A 22,664-nucleotide genomic window follows, 5' to 3' on the forward strand; every position below is an offset into this window, starting at 1 on the left:
CACACACACACACACACAGAGAGAGAGTGAAGGGGATCCACACACATATGCATGCATCCATCTCTCGATGTTCACACACAGACAAATTGTTCCTAACAGTAACACTTTTAAAGATGATTAAAGCTAAAGATTTGGAGAGCCGCGTGTGAGGACATGATTCCCTTTTCTGGACTTCTCTATATTATAAGTCTTGTGGGAATAAATCAAGAAGTTACAACTTGTTTTAAAACATCTTCGGGATCGGTGTCCTTTCCACGGGATGGTTGAACTAATGTAGGCTAATGCGATTAGCATGATGTTGTAAGTAACAAGAACATTTCCCAGGACATAGACATATCTGATATTAGCAGAAAGCTTTTCTTATTAATCTAACTGTACTGTCCAATTTACAGTAGCTATTACAATGAAATAATACCGCGCTAATGCTTGAGGGGAGTGCACATTTTGAGGATGAACAGTTAATAATAAACAAATTAGGCACATTTGGGCAGTCTTGATACAACATTTTGAACAGAAATACAATGGTTCATTGGATCAGTATAACACTTTGCACATACACTGCTGCCATCTATTGGCCAACATCTAAATTGCACCTGGGCTGGAATAATACATTATGGCCTTCCTCTTGCATTTCAAAGATGATTTTCTTTTTCTTTTTTTACAAATGAACAATTCATTTTGTTTTTGTATTATCTTTTACCAGATCTATTGTGTTATATTCTACTACATTACTTTCAGATTTCTATAAACCTCAGTGTTTCCTTTCAAATTGCACCAATAACATGCATATCCTTGCTTCAGGGCCTGAGCCTTGCTGCTGGTGATTCTTTCATCTCCAATCCAAAATTAAATCTAGAATCGGCTTCCTATTTCGCAAACAACGCCTCCTTCACTCATGCGGCCAAACATACCCTCGTAAAACTGACCATCCTACCGATCCTTGACTTCAGCGATGTCCATTTACAAAAAACTATCCCAGTGCCATCCTTTTTGTCACCAAAGCCACATATACTACCCACCACTGCGACCTGTACACTCTCGTAGGCTGGCCCTCGCTGTTATAAGTGCTGTTATTGTGAAGTGGAAACGTCTAGGAGCAACAACGCCTCAGACATAAGTGGTAGGTCACACAAGCTCACAGAATGGGACCACCGAGTGCTGAAGCGCGTAGCGTGTAAAAATTATTCTGTTCTCGGTTGCAACACTCACTGCCGAGTTCCAAACTGCCTCTAGAAGCAATGTCAGCACAAGAACTGTTCGTCAGGAGCTTCATGAAATGGGTTTCCATAGCCGCACACAAGCCTAAGATCACCATGAGCAATGCCAAGCATCGGCTGGAGCGATGTAAAGCTCCATGGAAATGCATTCTCTGGAGTGATGAATCACATTTCACCATTTGACAATCCGATGGACGAATCTGAGTTTGGTGGACGCCAGGAGAACATTACCTACCCCAATGGATAGTTCCAACTGTAAAGTTTGGTGGATAAGGAATATATATATGCCATTTAGCAGACGCTTTTATCCAAAGCGACTTACAGTCATGTGTGCATACATTCTACTTATGGGTGGTCCCGGGGATCGAACCCACTACCCTGGCGTTACAAGCGCCATGCTCTACCAACTGAGCTACAGAAGGACCAATAATGGTCTATGGATGTCTTTTATGGTTTGGGCTAGGCCCCTTAGTTCTTGTGAAGGGAAATCTTAACACAACAGCATACACTTACATTCTAGACCATACTGTGTTTCCAACTTTGTGTCAACAGTTTGGGGAAGGCCCGTTCCTGTTTCAGCATGAAAATGCCCCCGTGCACAAAGGGAGGTGCATACAGAAATGGTTTATCGAAATCAGTGTGAAAGAACTTGACTGACCCGCATAGAGCCTGACCTCAACCCCATTGAACACCTTTGGGATACATTGGAACGCCGATTGCGAGCCAGGCCTCATCTCCCAACGCCAGTGCTCAACCTCACTATTGCTCTTGTGGCTTAATGGAAACAAGTCCCAGCATCTAGTGGAAAGCCTTCCCAGAAGAGTGGAGGCTGTTATAGCAGAAAATGGGGGACCAACTCCATATTAATGCCCATGAGTGTGAAATGAGATGTTCGACGATCAGGTGTCCACAAACCTTTAGTAATGTAGTGAATTTTCCATAACCCAAAATATTGTTGTTTCAGCTGTTTGAAGCTGGTGTAAAAAAACATACTATTTTCTATACTTTTTTGTATTATAGCTACCATTTTTTATTATTGTCACTGTTGTTTTCAGAATTGTGTGTATCACTTTGCTTTGGCAACATTAATCTTTTTATTCATTCAATTAAAGCATATTGAATGAGAGCGAGTGTTTATTGAACAGCTCCCTCAAGCACAATCACCTAATTAGATTTCTATCTAACAATACCCCATCTGACCCTTTACATCTATAAACACCCTTGGAAAGCACGAGGGATCGATTTTTCCAAAACTAGCATATATACCCTGGGCCCAGGGTACAGGGTAAAGGTCCAGAGAATGTGTCTTGCTTTCCCATTTGTGAAGGTAATCTGCCACTTCAGTGGGCAACCAGGGAGACTTTAAGAGGGGAGACTGAAGTTCAGCCGTGTCAAGGTAAGATACATGAACCTCAAATCGTTGCAAAGGGGTTCACAATCATTAGGGGTAGGTTAGAATGAAATAAAACATTATTTAAGTGAATACTTGTAAAATGACTCATTGTCCGAGACAAATGGTTGGAAAATTGTGAAGGGTTGTTAAATCAAGGCAGTGTATGTGCCTTTCAGGTTATATGTGCATGTTAATCAGCAAAAAATGGTTGAATGTCATTTTAGTGAGTTAAAAAATGATTCAGTCAATCTCGGCTGCAACACGTAAAATACTGTTGCAAATCTGCCTGTCTGCTTGTCATATTGTCTATTTGCATGCTGTGTGTGTGTGTGGGTGGGGGGGGATCTGTATGTGTGCGTGTGTATCTGTATGTGTGTGACTGTGCACATGCTTCTGTCTGTGCGAGTCAATGTGATTGCGGATTTGAGCATGTTTTTGTGAGCATGAGCCCCCATGTGTGTGTATGTGGCAATGTGAGCACACGTGTACGCATGTGCCAGTGTGTGTGTTTCAGAGGGACCTCGCATTATTCATCTCACTTGTACTGTCCCAGGGGAGGACTGAGTCCTGGTGATCTGTCACACTGACCCACTGGCTGGGCTTTGAGAAGGCTATGTTGAGTTGACAGGCACCTCTACCCGGGGCCTTACTCAGTATTTGCTTCTCCGCCCCGCCTTTTCCTGCACACACAGCACTATATGATATCTGTCTATTTGCATCTAGTCTGGAAAATGCCACAGGGTCGATGAGGGGGATCGACACAGGCCTGAGACTTGTTTAACGTGTCAATCCGAAAAGGGCAGACAAGGAGAATGTGCCAGATTTGGGGGTAGGTTCAAAAATGGAAAGACACAGATGTTGAGGGGGTGGAATGTGGAGGAATTACAGAACAAGGAGGCTGTATAACGGTTTGAATGATTCAACTTGTCACGTCTCATCATTACCTATAGTAAAATATGGTACCGGAAATTGCAACAAAAGCTTTGGATGCCTTCTCACGATCTTAAATCATTTTGAATAAGCAAGTGAACCAGCACATCTCAGCTATGAGAGAAATTGTATTTATTTATTTTATATTTAACCATTATTTAACTAGGCAAGTCAGTTAAGAACAAATTATTATTTACAATGACGGCCTACCAAAAGGCAAAAGGCCTTCTGTGGGGATGGGGGCTGGGATTAAAAATACAAATAAATTAAATAAAAATATAGGACAAAAAACACATCACAACACTACATAGAGAGACACCCAAGACAACAACATAGCATGGCAGCAACACAAGATGACAACAACATGGTAGCAACACAACATGGCAGCAGCACAGGGTGCAAACATTATTGGGCACAGAAAACAGCACAAAGAGCAAGAAGATAGAGACAACAATACATTACAAAAAGCAGCCACAAGTGTCAGTAAGAGTGTTCATGATTGAGTCTTTGAATGAAGAGATTGAGAAAAAAACTATGCAGTTTGAGTGTTTGTTGCAGCTTGTTCCAGTCACTAGCTGCAGCAAACTGAAAAGACGAGCGACCCAGGGATGTATGTGCTTTGGGGACCTTTAACAGAATGTGACTGTCAGAATGGGTATTGTATGTGGAGGATGAGGACTGCAGTAGATATCTCAGATAGGGGGGAGTGAGGCCTAAGAGGGTTTTGTAAATAAGCATCAACCTGTGGGTCTTGCGACAGGTATTTAGAAAATGTTTTTTATTTTATTTCACCTTTATTTAACCAGGTAGGCCAGTTGAGAACAAGTTGTCATTTACAACTGCGACCTGGCCAAGATGAAGAAGTGTGTGCGACAAAAACAACACAGAGTTACACATGGGATAAACAAACGTACAGTCAATAACACAATAGACAAATCTATGTACAGTGTGTGCAAATGTAATAAGATTAGGGAGGTAAGGCAATAAATAGGCCAAAGAGGAGAAATAATTACGATTTTGCATTAACACTGGAGTGATAGATGTGCAGATGATGATCTGCAAGTAGAGATACTGCGGTGCAAAATAGCAAAAAGTAAATAAATAACAATATGGGGATGAGGTAGTTGGGTGTGCTATTTACAGATGGGCTGTGTACAGGTACAGTGATCGGTTAGCTGCTCTGACAGCTGATGCTTAAAGTTAGCTAGGGAGATATGGCTACAGCTTCAGTGATTTTTGCTATTTGTTCCAGTCATTGGCAGCAGAGAACTGGAAGGAAAGGCGGACAAACGAGGTGTTGGCTTTGGGGATGACCAGTGAAATATATCTGCTGGAGCACGTGCTACGGGTGGGTGTTGCTATGGTGACCAGTGAGCTGAGATAAGGCGGGGCTTTACCTAGCAAAGACATATAGATGAACTGGAGCTAGTAGGTTTGGCGTCGAAAATGAAGTGAAGGCCAGCCAACGAGAGCATACAGGTCGCAGTGGTGGGTAGTATATCCTGTTAGGTTAGGGGGCAGCACATGTCACTTTTTGATGAATTGTGTGCCCAAAACTGAACTGCCTCCTACTCTGTCCCAGATACTAATATATGCATATTATTATTAGTATGGGATAGAAATCACTCTGAAGTTTCTAAAACTGTTTGAATGATATCTGAGTATAACAGAACTCATATGGCAAGCAAAAACCTGAGAAGAAATCCAAACAGGAAGTGAGAAGTCGAATTTCAAAACAGAGCCTGTTTAAATCCCTGATAGTTATGGATGTGCATGCACTTCCCAAGGCTTGCACTAGATGTCACCATCTTTAGATCCTAGTTTTAAGATTATACTCTGAAGGAGGGGCTCAGGAGACCCCTTTTAGTGAGTGGTCTGGCAGAGCGCCTCAGTCTCATGAAGCACGCTCCTGAGAGTATCCTCTTGTTCCAGGGCTTTTATTCAGACAATGAAATTCTCCAGTTGGAACCTTATTGATGATATATGTTAAAACATCCTCAAGATTGATTACAGGCATGTTTTGACTTGTTTCTACGACCTGTAATGGAACTCTTTGAGGTTTTGCCATGGATGAAATAGTCGCGCCTCCATGAAGATGGCTTACTGGGCTGAACACGCTAACAACAGGTGGCTAAATTATGGCCTTCAGGGAACTTTATGGAACAAATCACTCATTTATTGTTGAACTGGGATTCCTGGGAGTGCCTTCTGATGAAGATCATCAAAGAAAGGTAAGTGAATATTTATAGTGTTTTTTCTAAATAATGTTGACTCCAAGATGGTGGAATTGTCTAATTGTTTATAAGCAGGTACTGAGCGCCGATCTCAGATTATGCTTTTTCCATATAGTTTAAAAGAAATCTGGCACAGTGGTTGCAGAGAGGATCAGTCTATCTTTAATTCTGTGAATAACACTTGCATCTTTTATCAATGTTTATTATGAGTATTTCTGGGAAAATCCCTGGATGTTTTGGAATCAAAATATTACTGCACGTAACGCGCCAATGTAAACTGAGATTTTTGGATGTCCATATAAATATGCACATGAGAGCAGTAGGTAGTGTCCCTGGAGGCACCAGTTAAGCCAGGTGAGGGGCATTCTTCTTACCAAACCACATGACATTTGTTTTGGAGGTGTTCAGAACAAGGTTAATGGCAGAGAAAGCTTGTTGGACATTAACTTCTTATGGTATAGGGGACGCTTGCGTCCCACTTGGCCAAAAGCCAGGGAAAATGCAGCACGGCAAATTCAAATAAAATGATATAAAAGTCTAACTTTCATTAAATCACACATGTAAGATACATAACTCGTTGTGAATCCAGCCAACAGTCAGATTTTAAAAAGGCTTTTCGGCGAAAGCATAAGAAGCTATTATCTGATGATTGTTTGATTAATTCCGTCCATATATATCCAAAATGTCAATTTATTTGGCGCGTTTGATCCAGAAAGAACAGCTTCCAAATTGCGCAACGTCACTACAAAATATTTCAAAAGTTGCCTGTAAACGTTGCCAAAACATTTCAAACTACTTTTGTAATACAACTTTATTTATTATTTTTGTAATAATCGATCAAATTGAAGATGGGTCTATCTGTGTTCAATACAGGAAGACAACAAACCAAGCTACTTTTCAAGTCTTGCGCAACTCTCATTGAGGACCTTTAAGGTTGCAGTAACACATCCATAACCTGAGCGGAAACCAGATTGCATACCAGAGAGAATACTATAAACATCAAGAAAGTCAGTCAATTGATTATAGACAACTTTTTCCAACACTTTTGATAAACAGGGTAAAATAGAAATAGTTCTATAACAGTGAGGATCAGTTTGATCCCCCTTTAAATAAAGGACGATGTCACGATCGTCTAAGGTGGAAACAGTGGACCAAGGTGCAGCGTGGGGAGCGTACATACTTCTTTATTTTAAGCTGTTGCCAACAAAACAATAAACATCAAACGAAAACATGAAGCCAACGTAGAGCTCACACGCAACTATACATGGACAACTACCCAAGTATGGTTCCCAATCAGAGACAACGATAGACAGCTGCCTCTGATTGAGAACCACACCATGCCAAACACACATAAATACAAATCATAGAACAAGGAACATAGAGTGCCCACCCAAATCACACCCTGACCAAACCAAAATAGAGACATATAATAGAGACATATATACGGTCATATAATAGAGACATATAATAGAGACATATATACGGTCAGGGCGTGACAGACGAACTGTGGCCACCTTCTAAGCAATGGGGACCTCCCCAGAGAGGAGAGACAGGTTAAAAAAAAGTCAGAGACAAGCTTGGCGATTATAGGGGCAGCAACCTTAAAGAAGAAAGGGTCTAAATCATCTGACTCAGATATTTTTTGGGGGGTCAAGTTTAAGGAGCTCCTTTACCACCTCAGACTCAGTGACCGCCTGCAGGGAGATACTTTGTAGCGGGGCAGGGGAAAAAGAGGGAGGAGCATCAGGGATAGTTGCATTAGAGGAGGTAGGAAATTAGGAAATGTTGGACGGGCAAGGAGGCATGGCTGAGTCAAATAGGAATCCTGACTTAATGAAGTGGTGATGAAAAAGCTCAGCCATGTGCTTCTTGTCAGTAACAACCACATCATCAAATTTAAGGGACATGGGCAGCTGTGAGGAGGAGGGTTTATTCTCCAGGTCTTCAACCGTTTTCCAGAACTTCTTGAGGTTCGACCCACATAACTTTGGCCTTACGGATAGGATAGCCTGAGTGCACTTATTTATAATTTGCCTGAATGAGAGCCAGTCAGCCTTAGTATTTGTGTACCGGGCCTTTCGCCAAATGCAATTCTTGAGGTGGAGTAACTCTGCAAGCAGACGGTCGAATCAGGGGCTGAAACTAATTTTCTGTATGGGGTTGTGTTTTAACAATACCACTGAAAATATTTTTTAAAAGGACCAAGCGTCTTCGACAGAGGGGATCATGCTGATTCTGTACCAATTTACAAAGGCCAAGTCATGAAGGAAGGCTTGCAAAGTTTTTTAGCAAGCGTCTATGTCAAGCCAGGACAGGTCGTTTCACTGAGCAGCCATTACGAACACAGGCTGTAAAACAGTGATCAATTAGGTCATTACAGAATACACCAGACTGATACCTATCAGGATTATGTGTGAGGATAACATTGAGGAGAGTAGCCTTTTCTGCGTGTTTGGGGTAACACCTTGTGGGATTGGTAATAATCTGAGAAAGATTTAGGGAGTCCCATTGCCTTAGAACTTGGTCAGGTGGTTTAAGCATGTCCCAGTTTAGGTCACCTAGCAGGTCAAATTCAGACTTGTAAGTGTAAGGGGCCAGGAGAGAGCTTAGGGCAGGTAGGGTACAGACCTCTGCTGATGGAGGACGATATAACACCCAGCAACAGTCAACGAAGAGCTATTTGAAAGTTTATTGCTTAAAACCAGCAAATCAAATTGTTTGGGGACAGTCTTTGTGGAGACAACCAAGCACTGAAGGTGATCCTTGGTAAAGATTGCCACTCCCCCACCTTTGGAAGATATGTCTTGCCGATAAAGGTTATAACCAGAAAGGTTAACATCAGTATTCAAAACACTCTTTCTTAACCACGTCTCAGTAATGACCAACACATCTGGATTGGAGCTGAGAACCGACACTTTCAATTGATGCATTTTAGGTAATAAGCTTCTTGTGTTAACATGCCGAAAATCCAGACATTTACGAGAGCAGAAATCAGTGAAACAGATATCAGAGCACAAGTCAGAATTGGGGCTAGCAACTGTAGATGGGCCATTTCCAGATATCATCAACAGTAAAGCAATCAAGGCACGGCAGAGGATAGTGATCTATCTCTCTCTCTCAATCCTGGGCGATCCAAGATGAGCCTTCGAATATGTAAATTCAGAAGGAACCTACAGTGAATCCCAGGAAGAGTAGCTGCCGCATAAGGAACAGCTAATAGAGATTCTAATACGGTAAGCGACGACAGTTGTATGTAGCCTACGTGTCACCAATGTGTTTCTTCGACCCCTTACTGTATTCAGAAAGCCATACAGTTGAACGAGTCCCTTCATAGTGACCTAAAGGACAGACATAAACACCCACAAATAAATAGCAGAAAAGCAATTTGCCATAATCTGCGCCTGTGTCACACAACTGACATGAACTTTGCTCTCGAGCTAAAGCTGCTTATTCTCTGTCACCTAAAGTTGCATCTCAAATGACACTCTATTCTGGACACTCTACATTGTGAACTACTTTTGTCCATGGGGGCTGGTCAAATGTAGTGCAATTACAGGGGGTACCATTTGGGACAGAACCCTAAGTCCTTTATTTACATCTCAGCCATTTTCTTTGCCTGATTTATCTTGCCTTTAAACACGAACAAATATGCCATGTTGCCAGCTCTTCAAATTTTCACTGCGGTGCCACCAAACTTGAGTCACAAAACTCACACGCTGACAAGGCATGGGTGATAGCCATGCCATATACACACTTAATGAAAAGCCCCTAATGAGGTTGCGTGGGCCATACTGAGCCATACTGAGCTGACAGATGCTGGGATGACAGAGTTCCTGGGCTGAAAGTGGAAATATGGTGGTGTGTGTGTTGATAGGCTTAAAGGGGATATTTCGAGCAAATGAAGTGTCCACTGTGTAGGATTGTGTAGTCACCATATAGGATGGCAGTACATGTTTTGTTATGCCATGGTAAACCTGCATGACTAGTACAGAGAGGAAAATAAAGTTGAATGATGACTATCTAGAAAATGACTATCTAGAATACCCTACAAAGTTAGCACAAGTGGAAACATTGCAACCAGCTTTTCCAGGAACTATTGAGGGAAAATAAATACAGTCATTGGCCTTACACATTTCTTAGAGGCCATAAAGTAATTGCATGTACTGAAGGCAGAGCAGACAGAATCACATGTTTAGCTAGTACTCCAGGTGTAAGAAACATTTAGGCAATTATGCTCACTTCTGAGAGGCTGTGCTCTATCCAACTTAGCCAGCTGATAAATAGTGTTCTCGGGAACGGTAACAAAATTCAAGCTAATTTAACACGCAAACAACCACTGCCTTTCCGCACCTCCAGGCTCTGCCTTTGGCTGTCTAATTTGTTGAATAAATAACAGGTTTCTGGTTGTGCATCACTGACACTAGGCATGAGCTTTATATCCAAGTAAATATCATGACCCAATGGTAATACTGTAATACCCAGTGCAGAGAGGGTTCCTTAAGGAGGATTAAGATACTGTAAGGCCTTGTTATAATTGTGTCTATTTTTTATCAGGAAACTATGAGTGGGTCATACATTGCCCTTTAAAAAAACATGTGTTTTTTGGCAGAACTACCTTTTAGCATTTGGGGTACAGCTGATTTTAGCCAAAACATGAAAGTATTCAACGTTTATTTCCTTACTCAACAAATCCTCTTAGAATAAGATATTTCTTCACAGCAATATACTATAAATGTACAGTATGTCATTCTGGTAATTCATGAATGGGTTGATGTATTGATTCATGCTCCCCAGCAGGACTAAGAGTGAAAGGAACATGGCATCTAAAAGACATTTGCACGTATTGTAAAATGGTTCAGAAGTAGAGTGAAACAAAATGGTGCAAAAAAAAACATAGAACCCGATTCAGACTTAGGAAATCTATTGCTTTTTCAGTAGCGGTGCGTTGGTTAAATCACTGGGGAAGTAAAAAAGCCATATTACACCCTATGTTCTGATATTAACCCATTCGTTCATACGCCACCGTGATATACAATAAGGCAGAGACAACAAAAAGATAGTCACACAGTGGCGAAATAAATAAATAAATAATAATAATAATATTATTATTTATTAATTTAATAAATACATTTATTATTATATTAATCAAAATAAATTCAACTTCACATTACGTTTCTTTCATCACAAAACTGGAGAGCAACCTCTGTCTCGTGAAGTCCACAAAGCAGATATTGATTGTAACAAACAGTTACATGACCTACAGCAATGTCAAGCAAGTTAATATTTTCGACAGTTTACTAAACAACTACCGATTTAGAACCACAGAGTTACCGCAAGGCAGCACAAAGACAACAGGAGCACTGCCTCCGCTATTCCAGCAACATCTCAACATAAACATTTAAACATCATAAAATCAACCAGGCTATGGATGCTTAGTTTAATACAGCGAATACAAACTTAAAGATACCAAAAACAATGTCGTCCAATCAATGTTCCTAAATATCATGTGGCTATCCAGGGTACTGATTTCTCTCTGTGTGTGCGTGCATCCGTGCAAGTAATTATTAGTTGAAAGCCAATGCCAGCCTCCTCTCTTTCATGTAGACAAAACAGTCTATGGCTCTGTCATACAGTATGCTTTTTGTTGTCATAGCTAAAATGTTTGCTAGCCTAACTACTTTACATAGGCAACAATGAACCAGAAAAGTTAGCTAGCTAGTTAACATGAGCCTACTAGGCTACAGCTTGGCTTCATATTGAACTTCAATCATCTCAGGCTAGTGGCAAAATATATGCATTTTTTGGTTAGATCATAATCCTTGTCCTGTACAGAGAATTAAGTCCAAATACCCATCTCCATCCATGGCTTAGAAAAGGGCTGATTTAGCAAGCTAGCTACTGCAGGACAACACAAGCAGACCAGAAACAGGACATGTTTTTCTGACAATAACGTTTTGCTTTGGATGTGATTTGATTTGTGTGAAGCCAAATCCAAACTGGCCTACCTCAGGGGGAGTTTTGCTGCGCCAGGACAACCCACAATTGAGCTCAGTTCAATGCTGATTGGCTAATTTTTTTATATTTTTTTTATCAAGGGTGGCCAAATGCTTGCTGGCATCAATCAATCAAATGCTACGGCGGACACATGTCATACTCTTTTGGTCGTCAGATACATGGGCTACACATACTGAGACAGAGGGAAGCTGTTTCCCTTGCTCTGATGATTTTTCCCGGTGAGATTCAGCCACTTGCGAATTGAAGTAAAATGATAACTCAGAGAGACAAAAGATAAATGATTTTATCATAAAAAAATAGTATTGGTAAAATAGTTCAGAAAACCTGGCTTACCTTGATATCCATGAAGAAATACAAGCCACTGTCCTTTTCTATGCGCTCTGTTATTATCAGACTTATGTTATTCATGTGTGTGACAAGCTAGTTTGGGTGTGACTTCCTTCCACACTCTGAAAATGTATATTCTAGGCAAGAAAACCACACCCCATGTTGATCTTCTTTTGGCTGCTGCAATGTTATCATGGAGATCCCACACAGACAAAAATGTCCTCATTAAACAAACCAGCTCAAGAACCTCACTACTTTTGAAAGTCAAAGTTAACATACAGGACACTGTCACCATGAAATAAGAATACAAATCTGTTATTAAAACATGAAGCAGGGTACCCCAGATTAAAATAGTAATATCTTTCTTTGGCTGTCAAATCAAATTAAATTTAAGTTGACATTTAGAACCTGGATAGTGCTTGACCGTAAGCTATTTTAATTTGCATATTTGAAACTATGAGTGCACAAAGCCTAATATAGCCAATTTCTTACTTGTGCAGGTGGTGGGGCAGCTTGACTCAATTTCAGGGATTCCATTGCACAAGTCAAATTCAATTAACAGCTGCAGCTTTCCCATTTCAGTGGGGTTATCATCATGGTAAATGAAGGGCTATCATCCGACTTGTAAACAATTGTTTCAACTAGATAGAATGGAATACTGGGCTATTTAAGGTTATCAGTATGACTAGTAGTCAAGAACCACCATGGAAGAGATGGAAAAAAGACACAAACCAATTTCTCCAGCGAGGAGCTGGAGATACTGGCCACTGATGTGACTTGTTCTATTTATTTACTATACGCTTAAAAGTGACTCCAGTAGAAAACAACAAATCTGGCATTCGGTATTAGGCTGGATGAGTGCCCTGACAAGTTGCAAAAGAGACATCCAAACTGCCGTAAAGTCCAGATTGTCGATCCATAGGACCTTGTTCAGTGCGACCAGTGGAGGGCCAAGCACGAAGCTCCACCTCGCTCCTTGGGAGGAGCTGATTGGATCGACCCTCTCCACCACCGACACCCACGGATATGGTGATGGTGTGGATAATGGTCAAGGTAAATACATACAGTATGAATTAGCCCACAATGATAAGGATTGACAAAAGATGAATTGTAGACATATGATATGTAGTGGGAGACATCTGTCTCAAATAAAAGCAGTTTGTTTATCCCACAATGCAGGCAGGGATGTCGGACAGTGACCCCCTATCAGATGCTGTAGCCGGGATTGCAAAAGCACTAGTCAGTAAGGCCAGCAATTCCATGACACTGTTGAAAGAAATTAAGAAATGTATAATTAGAGACTGCAGATGGCGACCTACAGTATAGGTAAAACTGAGACTTTCCCTCCTACTTTCATCTCCTTTCGACGAGGAGACACCTGCTGTTCCCCCGAGAGAGGGCGGTAGGCCTACTTTGTAGCTTTCCTCCAGTTGAGGGTTGAACGGAGGAAGAATGACATGTGCCAGTGCCAATCCACCCCCAGGTCCAGATGACCCAGTGTACCGTCCTCAATTGCGGTTGGAGGAGGAGCGGATGGAAGAGTTTAGTTTAGTTCATGAGGATACCCATTAGCTACTGCAAAATGTAGCAGCTACTATTCCTTGGGTCCTCATAACATATACAAATGCATGACAAAGTACAGAACAGTTATAGACAAGAACAACATAAGATATTACATTAAATTAAATTAAATTAAATAAGGGTTATATATCGGAAAGACACCAAGAGACAACACAAATTACACACTAATCATATATCCATATTCTTATTGTTATATACAGTAGCCTACAGTTAAAGTAGATCTTTAGAAAGAGGAGAGGCGCTGTGATACAATATGTTTTTTTATCTGTTTTTTTAAAGCTAAACTTGCTTTTTGCCTGTTAACCTGGCTCTATAAATATAACTGAGCGACACATTATATCTGGTTTTGGTTTGGGTACCTGAAGAAACACGTGTCTGATGGGGGTACGTGCGTCTCTTTGAAGTGTACGCTAATAGATTATACAAGTAGGCATTTTCAACACACACAAGTTTTTTTTAAAGACTAGAAGAGAAGTCGTCAATTTCTCCTTAACTATGAAAGACTATCATTCATGTTGTTGGTGTCAGTTCAGTGTGTACAGTTCAGGACAAGGCATGGTGCTTTTGTTTTGAGCCAGCTGCAGCTTCGATAGGCATTTCTTTGCTGCACCTGACCAAATTACCGGACAGTAATCAAGATGGGACAAGATCAGAGCCTGAAAAAACCCAGAACAGCTTTTTATAACAGACATACCTCTTCCCATCTTCACAACAACTTTGTCTAAATGACTTGACCATGGTAACTGACTTAGTGACTACTTAACATACTTTGCAACTACTTAGGAATGTTACTCCTGGGAGTTCAACTTCTTCAATTTGTTCAATGGTCACCCTTTATGCACAACTCCAGTTGACGTTCTGGTCCAAGAGAATGTTTTGAACCAAATACAATGCTTTTGGTTTTAGATGTATTTAAGATCATTATATTGTTAATGACCCATTCTGACACTGACTGTAACTCCTTGCTAAGAGCCTCAGTGATATCACTGGCTGTAGCTGCTGTTGTGTAGAGTGTGCAATCATCAGCATATATAGTAGTCTGTGCTTCTTGTAAGACAAGTGGCATATCAAGGCAACTACCCTGAGGGATACCGCACTGTACATATCTTACGTTAGAAAAGCTTTCATTGAAGAATAGTCTCGGAGTTCTATTGGATAAGTAATTCTCCAACCATGCGATGGCAGGTGATTTAAAGCCATAACAAGTAAGTTTTTTCAATAACAAATTATGACCAAAAACACGAAAGGCTGCACTGATAATCTAAAACAGCTCCAGCTATCATCAGCTTCTTATCCATTTCTTTTTAGCCAGCCATCTGAGTAACTGCAGTACAAGTTGAGTGTCCTTCTCTATATGCATGCTGAAAGTCAGTAGTAAACTTGTTCTTTAAAAAAGAGCATTGTATTTGTTCAAACACAATTCTCTCTATCAGTTTACTAAGAACAGGCAGCAAACTGATTGGGTGGTTGTTGGAGCCAGCAAAGGTTGCTTTACTATTTTTAGGTAGTGGAATTATTCCTTTAGGCTTTGGTTAAAGACATGGAAAATAGGGGTGACAATACAGAGGGGAGAGGGCCCTCCAGGAGACATTCCGCACCTGTTTGACCACGCCCCTAACAGGAATTGATCCAACCCATTATCACAGATTAATGTAAAATAGACACTAATTGCTTATTGGAAATACATGTTTTTGTGTGCAGTACACGATTTTGTATTCAGTGCATTGATTTAGATTTTTGATTCAGTGATTTTGTATTCAATCAGAGATTAAGACAGTAGGTTACAAAGGTTGCGTGTTCAAATCTCATCACGGAAATCTTTAGCATTTTTGCAAATTAGCTACCTTGCAACGACTTGCTACTTTTGCAACTACTTAGCATGTTGGCTAACACTTACCCTAAACTTAACACCTTAACCTAACCCCAACCTTAACCCCAACCTTAACCCTAACCTTAACCCTAAACTTAACCCTTTAACTACTTAGCTAGCATGTTACAAAACCATAATCTTAACCCCTAAACCTAACCTTAACCTCTAACCCAGCTAACATAAGCCACCTAGCTAGCCTAGCCAATGTTAGCCACCTAGCTAGCCTAGCTAACGTTAGCCACAACAAATTGGAATTTGTACACGAATGCGTTAAGAAGAATAAGTGATGTTGTGTCTATTTCACAATAAGCTGTGTGTTGATTTACCACGTGCTGAAGGAGCTCAATGCTACCCTTAACCACAGATTGGGGGAGATTATAGAGGAACTCCAGGACCATAGCCCCAAGTTAAAAAGGCCATAACCAGGGGAACTTTTAATAATAAAGATTCAATTCAGTTTATAGTTTGTTCTGAGTGTCTAATATTACTTGTTTATTAATTTACCATTACCCATGTTTTTAGGGCACATGAAAGTTCACATGTCGAAGAAGGCATTTCTGCCAAAAATCGCATTTTGATAAAAAACATTTTTTTAAACTTTCAAACGGCTCTCCTGTGAAGTCGTGACTTGCGACATACGCCTAGTTTCCTGAATCGGGTCACATATATGGAAAGTGTTTGGTTTGAGGGGATGCACCTAAGCAATATAGCCATCGGCCAGTTGTTGGTGTGCTCTCCTAGCACTGCCATCTCCCTGGTGACCTGCAGGTAACGGCCTTCCTCTTCATCTTGCTGCAGCTGTTGTGGACCAGGACCAGGTGCTTGGATGTCTCGCCTCACTGCCATGTTGTGTAACATGGCGCATGCCACGAACACCAGGCACATCTTGACAGGTGTTAGCAGCATGGTACAGTCAGAAGTGTCAAGTTGCAGGAACCTGCTCTTTAGGACTCTGAAGATACTCTCCACGATACCCCTGGTGAGAGTGTAACACATTATACCCCTCCTGGCTTGAAGGGTTGTGGAAGGACATCATGAGCCATGGCAGAAGTGGATTGCCTTTATCGCCTGTTGAGATGAACACCTTTTAATATAACTAATAGCACAATTACATACATCTTACTCCTTAAACATGGGTTATATCTAGGCTACTCACCGACTAGCAAGTCCCCATTCAGAGTGGCCATTCTCTCCGCCAACCCAGAGTGCCACAAAATGAAGGAGTCAAGGGCTGACCCTGGGAATTTGGAACAAACTCTCTAAATTAACTGATCTGCATCACAGACCACTTGAGCATTCACAGCTTGTTGCCTCATTCAATTTCTGTACACATGCCCGTCGACAGAGGGTGCCCTGGTGGCTACAGTGTATGGGTGCCACCGATGGCACCGAGCACATTGGGGCCTTGGCGTGGAACCTCTCCTTGATGCATCAATGTTCTGCAGGGGCGTCGGGGAAATGAATGAAGTGGTTGGTGTACCATAGCATCGCAGCAAGGAAGAGGGACAGGCACATGGACAGAGATTTGGGAATGCCAACGACATCTCCGGACACTCTGAAATGACCCAGTAGCAAATATAGAGTGAGCACAGGTGACGGAGGAGAACCGGGAGTAATGTTGGCTGGTTGATCCTGCTCTCCAAATCATCCGACATAAGATGACAGCTCCATACTCACTGCTCTGTCCAGCTAAAAGTGTTGGACCCACTCCGTGTCCGTCATTCCCATTACATTTAGACTGCCTCGGAATGTGCAAAGGCGTGATCACAGGCTGACATCTCCGTTGTCTGTCCCTCAGGAACACCAGGGAACAATCACGGTTTATATACCTCTGGGTTTGAGTTTAGAGCGTGTTCAGACCAAACAAATGATGCATAAAAACACAGCAACTCAATCATTTTCATGTGCTTGGGAAGGGCCTGTTGTAATGTGTAATGTGCTCCTGCAATGCTCTGCTCCCATTGAGTTGCTGCATTTTTTACATTAGTTTGTCTGGTTTGCAGGCGACCTTATCCTATATCGGCTACTGAACAACATATTTTACCAAATTATATTCATCTGCAAACCCACAAGTTAGGTATTAATAGAATGTAGGCTAATCTATTAAATGTACACCACATGAACAAAAGTGTGTTCCAAAATTATGGGCATTAATATGGAGTTGGTCTCCCCTTTGCTGCCGTCACAGCCTCCACTCTTCTGGGAAGGCTTTCGACTACATGTTGGAACATTACTGCGGGGACTTGCTTCCATTCAGCCACAAGAGCATTAGTGGGGTCGGGCACTGATGTTGGGAGATTATTCCTGGCTCGCAGTCGCCATTCCAATTCATCCCAAAGGTGTTCAATGGGGTTGAGGTCAGTTGGCATTATGCATTCGGGCAGGTAGTGTGGTGCTGACATCTGCCAAACTCAGATTTGTCCATTGGACTGCCAGATGGTGAAGTGTGATTCATCACTCCAGAGAACGCATTTCCACTGCTCCAGAGTCCAATGCCAGTAAGCTTTACAACACTCTAGCCGAGGCTTGGAATTGCGCATGGTGATTTTAGGCTGCTCGGCCATGGAAACCCATTTCATAAAGTTCCCGACAAACAGTTATTGTGCTGACGTTGCTTCCAGACGCAGTTTGGGGTGGTGGAGTGTTGTGGTGAGTGTTGTAACCGAGGAAAGACGATTTTGACGTGTTACGCGCTTCAGCACACAGCGATCCCATTCCGTGAGCTTGTGTGGCCCACCAATTTTCAGCTGAGCTGTTGTTGCTCGTAAACATTTCCACTTCACAATAACAGCATTTACAGCATTGACCGGGGCAGATCTAGCAGGGCAGAAATTTGACGAACTGACTTATTGGAAAGCTGGCATCCTATGACAGTGCCACGTTGAATGTCACTGAGCTCTTCAGTAAGGCCATTTTACTGCCAATGTTCATTATGGAGATTGTGCGGCTGTGTGCTCGATTTTATACATCTTTTGGCAATGAGTGTGGCTGAAATAGCCGAATCCACTCATTTGAAGGGTGTTCACATACACTATATATACAAATGTATCTCTGCATCAAAGTTTTAGGCTGTGCAAAATGGGCACATTCAATGTTGGGGAAATGAAATGGGTCATGTACAATAATTAAAAAGGGACTATTATTTGAAGGTAGTATAAAGTGAGGAAAGCAGAAACAATCACATGCAAAAAAAACTGTAATAGTCTTCATGTGGTAAAACCAAAATCCAATCCAACATTAAGGGTGGCTGAAAACAAATATATATAAAAATAATATTAGTTTGCAATAGACAGGGTACTAGATAACACAGACATTCTGGTGCATACCATCTTCTCCAGTGTGGAATAATAGTAAAACATGTATTTTATTGATGTCCACATGTGCTTTGACTTTTGCTGCAAACTATTTTATGATGATTATTCCCTAATGGATTTTGAACTTTAGGTACCTTCTCTAACGCCAGAGGTAACCACAAAACAGGTCTTAGTAACTGGTATCTAGGCCCTTGAGCCATAAAATCGGCCATGGGTGTCCTTAAGCGATTAAGATGTTTCAGATGTATAGTCTATTCAACCCTAAGGTCTCAGTCTTGATTTATTGCTTTGGCACCAGGCATGGACGGGTGAAACAGCGAACAGATAAGGCAAGAGTATTTAGGTCTGCCCTCCCCTCTGGAGGGGGAGAGATTTGCTGAGAACCTTTTAGAGGAACGTGGCTGTCTTTCCATATGCATACAGTGCCTTCAGAAAGTATTGATACCCCTTGACTTTTTCCACATTTTGCTGTGTTACAGCCTGAATTCAAAATGGGGTAAATATATATATTTTTTTCTCATCTACACACAATACCCCATAACGACAGTGAAAACATATTTTTAGAGTTTTTTGCTAATATATTGAAAATTAAATTCAGAAATATCTCATTTGCATAAATATTCACACATCTGAGGCAATACATGTTAGAATCCCCATTGGCAGCGATTACAGCTGTGTCTTTCTGGGTATGTTTTTAAGAAGTTTGCACACCTGGAGTGTACAATATTTGCCCATTATTCTGTTTAAAAATCTTAATTGATAGACATTCATTTTCAAGTGTTGCCATAGATTCTCAAGTCGATTTAAGTCAAGACTGTAACTAAGCCACTCAGGAACATTCAATGTCGTCTTGCTAAGCAACTCCAGTGTATATTTGGCCATGTGTTTTAGGTTATTGTCCTGCTGAAAGGTTAATTTCCCTCCCAGTGCCTGTTGGAAAGCATACTGAACCAGGTTTTCCTCTAGGATTTCGCTTGTGCTTTCTGTTTCTTAAAAAAAAACATACATTTTCCTTGCCGATGGCAAGCGTACCCATAACATGATGCAGCTACAACCATGCTTGAAAATATGAAAAGTGCTACCCAGTGATGTGTTGCGTTGAATTTGCCTCAAACATAACACTTTTTTCAGGAGTCAGCAGTTTTACTTTAGTGCCTTATTGCAAACAAGGGGTGTGAATACTTATTGAAGGCACTGTATGTATGTCTATTAAACCTTTAAATGTAGAAGTTGTTCGCCTCATTTGTCATCTAGTATTTCTCTACACCTTTACCGGTTTTCAAACCCAAACAGTTGATACACGTTTGCTACAGTGGCACATTCCTTATTCCAACTTTTCACGAGCACTAGGCTGGTGGAATTATGAGGGAAGTAAGTCAAGGTCAGAATATGGCGTATCTGTAGACACACCTCCTCCACACCTTCATTTCTTTGATCTCCACCCCAAAATAATTATGGGTGAATAGCATGTTATTCTCATGCTTAAGTTCAAGGTCAGAATACACATAGAGAAAAGTGCATAAAAAGGGAATTAAGTTTAATTTCCGCACACATAACCTGGGTCGGAATTGGCCCCATAGAGAGCAGCAAATCTGTCCCAGAATGCTCCAAGTAGCTATGCCAAGGCAGAGAATGAACACGAGAAACCCCTGACCCAAAGACAACACATTTCTATTTTATTTTTTTGAGGTCAAAGACGAGAGAACTTCTGGAACATTACAGAGCAGGAAGAAAAGAAATGAAATGTCCCAGCAGCTACGAGACAGCTAGACCAAGAGAGCACAGTTTTGAGTGTCCTGGTTTACAGTACTGTATGCAGTGTAGTGGAGCAGATTGAGATTGTCATGTTCATTGCCGTCCACATCAACAACAAACGATCAAGGCACTACAGAGGGTAGTGCGTACACCCCAGTACATCACTGGGGCCAAGCTTCCTGCCATCCAGGACCTCTATACCATGTGGTGTCAGAAGAAGGCCCTAAAACTTGTTTAAGACTCCAGCCACCCTAGTCATAGACTGTTCTCTCTGCTACCGCACGGCAAGTGGTACTGGAGCACCAAGTATAGGTCCAAAATACTTATTAACAGCTTCTACCTGCAAGCCATAAGAGTCCTGAACAGCTAATCAAATGGCTGCCCAGACTATTTGCATTGCCCCCCCCCCTCTTTTACATTGCTGTTACTCTCTGTTTATTATCAATGCATAGTCACTTTAACTCTACCTACATGTACATATTACCTCAGTTATCTCGCCTAACCGGTGCCCCCGCATATTGACTCTGTACCGGCACCCCATTGTATATAACCTCGCTATTGTTATTTTTCTGCTGCTCTTTAATTATTTGTTACTTTTATTTTAGATTTTTTATTTAACATGTATTTATTTTCTTAACTGTATTGTTGGATAAGGGCTTGTAAGGAAGCATTTCACTGTACGGTCTACACCTGTTGTATTCGGCGCATGTAACCAATACAATTTTATTTGTTTGTGCCTTCAACAAAAACAGAAGCCCATTCCATTTTATTTCTAACGCTTACCTGTCAACAAACTGACCATTTTTCCTGACCCATCAATGGATAGACATCAGTGGATAAATTAAAATGGGAAAATATGGTCCTATCTACGTTATTTGAAAAAGATTTCCAAATGCCAATGTGCCCGTGAGCTGAACATCTTTGAGCTGCACGTCTGAAATCTAAATGGACCTGTGAAAGAATCCTGTTGGGGAAAATCTCAACAATAAGACTAATGGTCTCCCTATGATTATGTGTTGAAGGTTAATGTTGGCTTGCAGATGGAGGAGGGAGCGAGGAAGGAGCGAGGTGGCGAGAGATCAGACCAGACAATGTTATTGGGAGAGGTTGCAAACACAGAGGGCGATGAGCAGTTAAGAGTCTGCAGAGCAAGAAGAGGGGAGGCCTAAGCCTCATTACACATGTAAATGTGGCTTCCAGCTTGGAGGCCTCGCTTAAAATCTCTGTGCATCCCAGATGTCACCCTACTCCTTATATAGTGCACTACCTTTGACTAGGGCCTATAGGGCCCTGATCAAAAGTAGTGCACTATACTATATAGGGTGTAAAATGCCATTTGGGATGCATCCCCAGTCTTTTAATTATTCCTTTGCTCCGCTCAGTGTAATTGGCTCCAACTGAGCCTGTGGCTTGTTGACCATGAATGGAAATAAAATACCTTTAATGACACCGTCCATTTTTAATGGGAGTTGAGAATCAGGGTTATTCTGTCTATTCTCCTTCTTCTGCACTATGCATACAGCCACACATGTTTTATTCTTACGCCACCAACTGTTCCCAGTTCATGACCTTTGGATTATGCATTCATTTCTGTCCAACTTCAATGATATTGTGTAATCTCTCCACTAAATCGGCTGTTGACTATTATGTAGTAAATATCAAAACAGCTGGCATTTTTTGTTTGTTTAATAAATACAACAGATGAAAGGGTATAAAATCGCATGCAAATGCACGATGTCAACAAATTAAAATTAGCATACTCCTCCAAGGGAGCTAACTCAATTTGTCTTTTTTGACACTATATTGAAGACTGATACTTGTATATTGATGCTGGGGCCACCAAGACTAAAATGTACACACTCACTGTAAGTCACTTTGGATAAAAGTGTCTGCTAAATGGCTTATAATATACTGATTCAATCCCAGCTTTAGATCTTCACTCAAGAAAGCACAAATGCAAAGAACACAGACATACATTTTCCTTTTATAACCAATAACTCTAGTATTGGCGTAAGCCTCGTTTGGTAA

General features: G+C 41.2%; 1 protein-coding gene across 3 annotated transcripts in view; it reads right to left on the minus strand.

The window, feature by feature from the left end:
* Positions 1 to 22,664, minus strand: part of LOC124003864 (cadherin-22-like) — a 119,193-nt gene that overhangs the window by 12,920 nt on the left and 83,609 nt on the right. The gene's annotated exons all lie outside the window — the stretch shown is intronic.

Source organism: Oncorhynchus gorbuscha, linkage group LG18 (genome assembly GCF_021184085.1).
Source record: "Oncorhynchus gorbuscha isolate QuinsamMale2020 ecotype Even-year linkage group LG18, OgorEven_v1.0, whole genome shotgun sequence".
Classification (NCBI taxonomy): domain Eukaryota; kingdom Metazoa; phylum Chordata; class Actinopteri; order Salmoniformes; family Salmonidae; genus Oncorhynchus; species Oncorhynchus gorbuscha.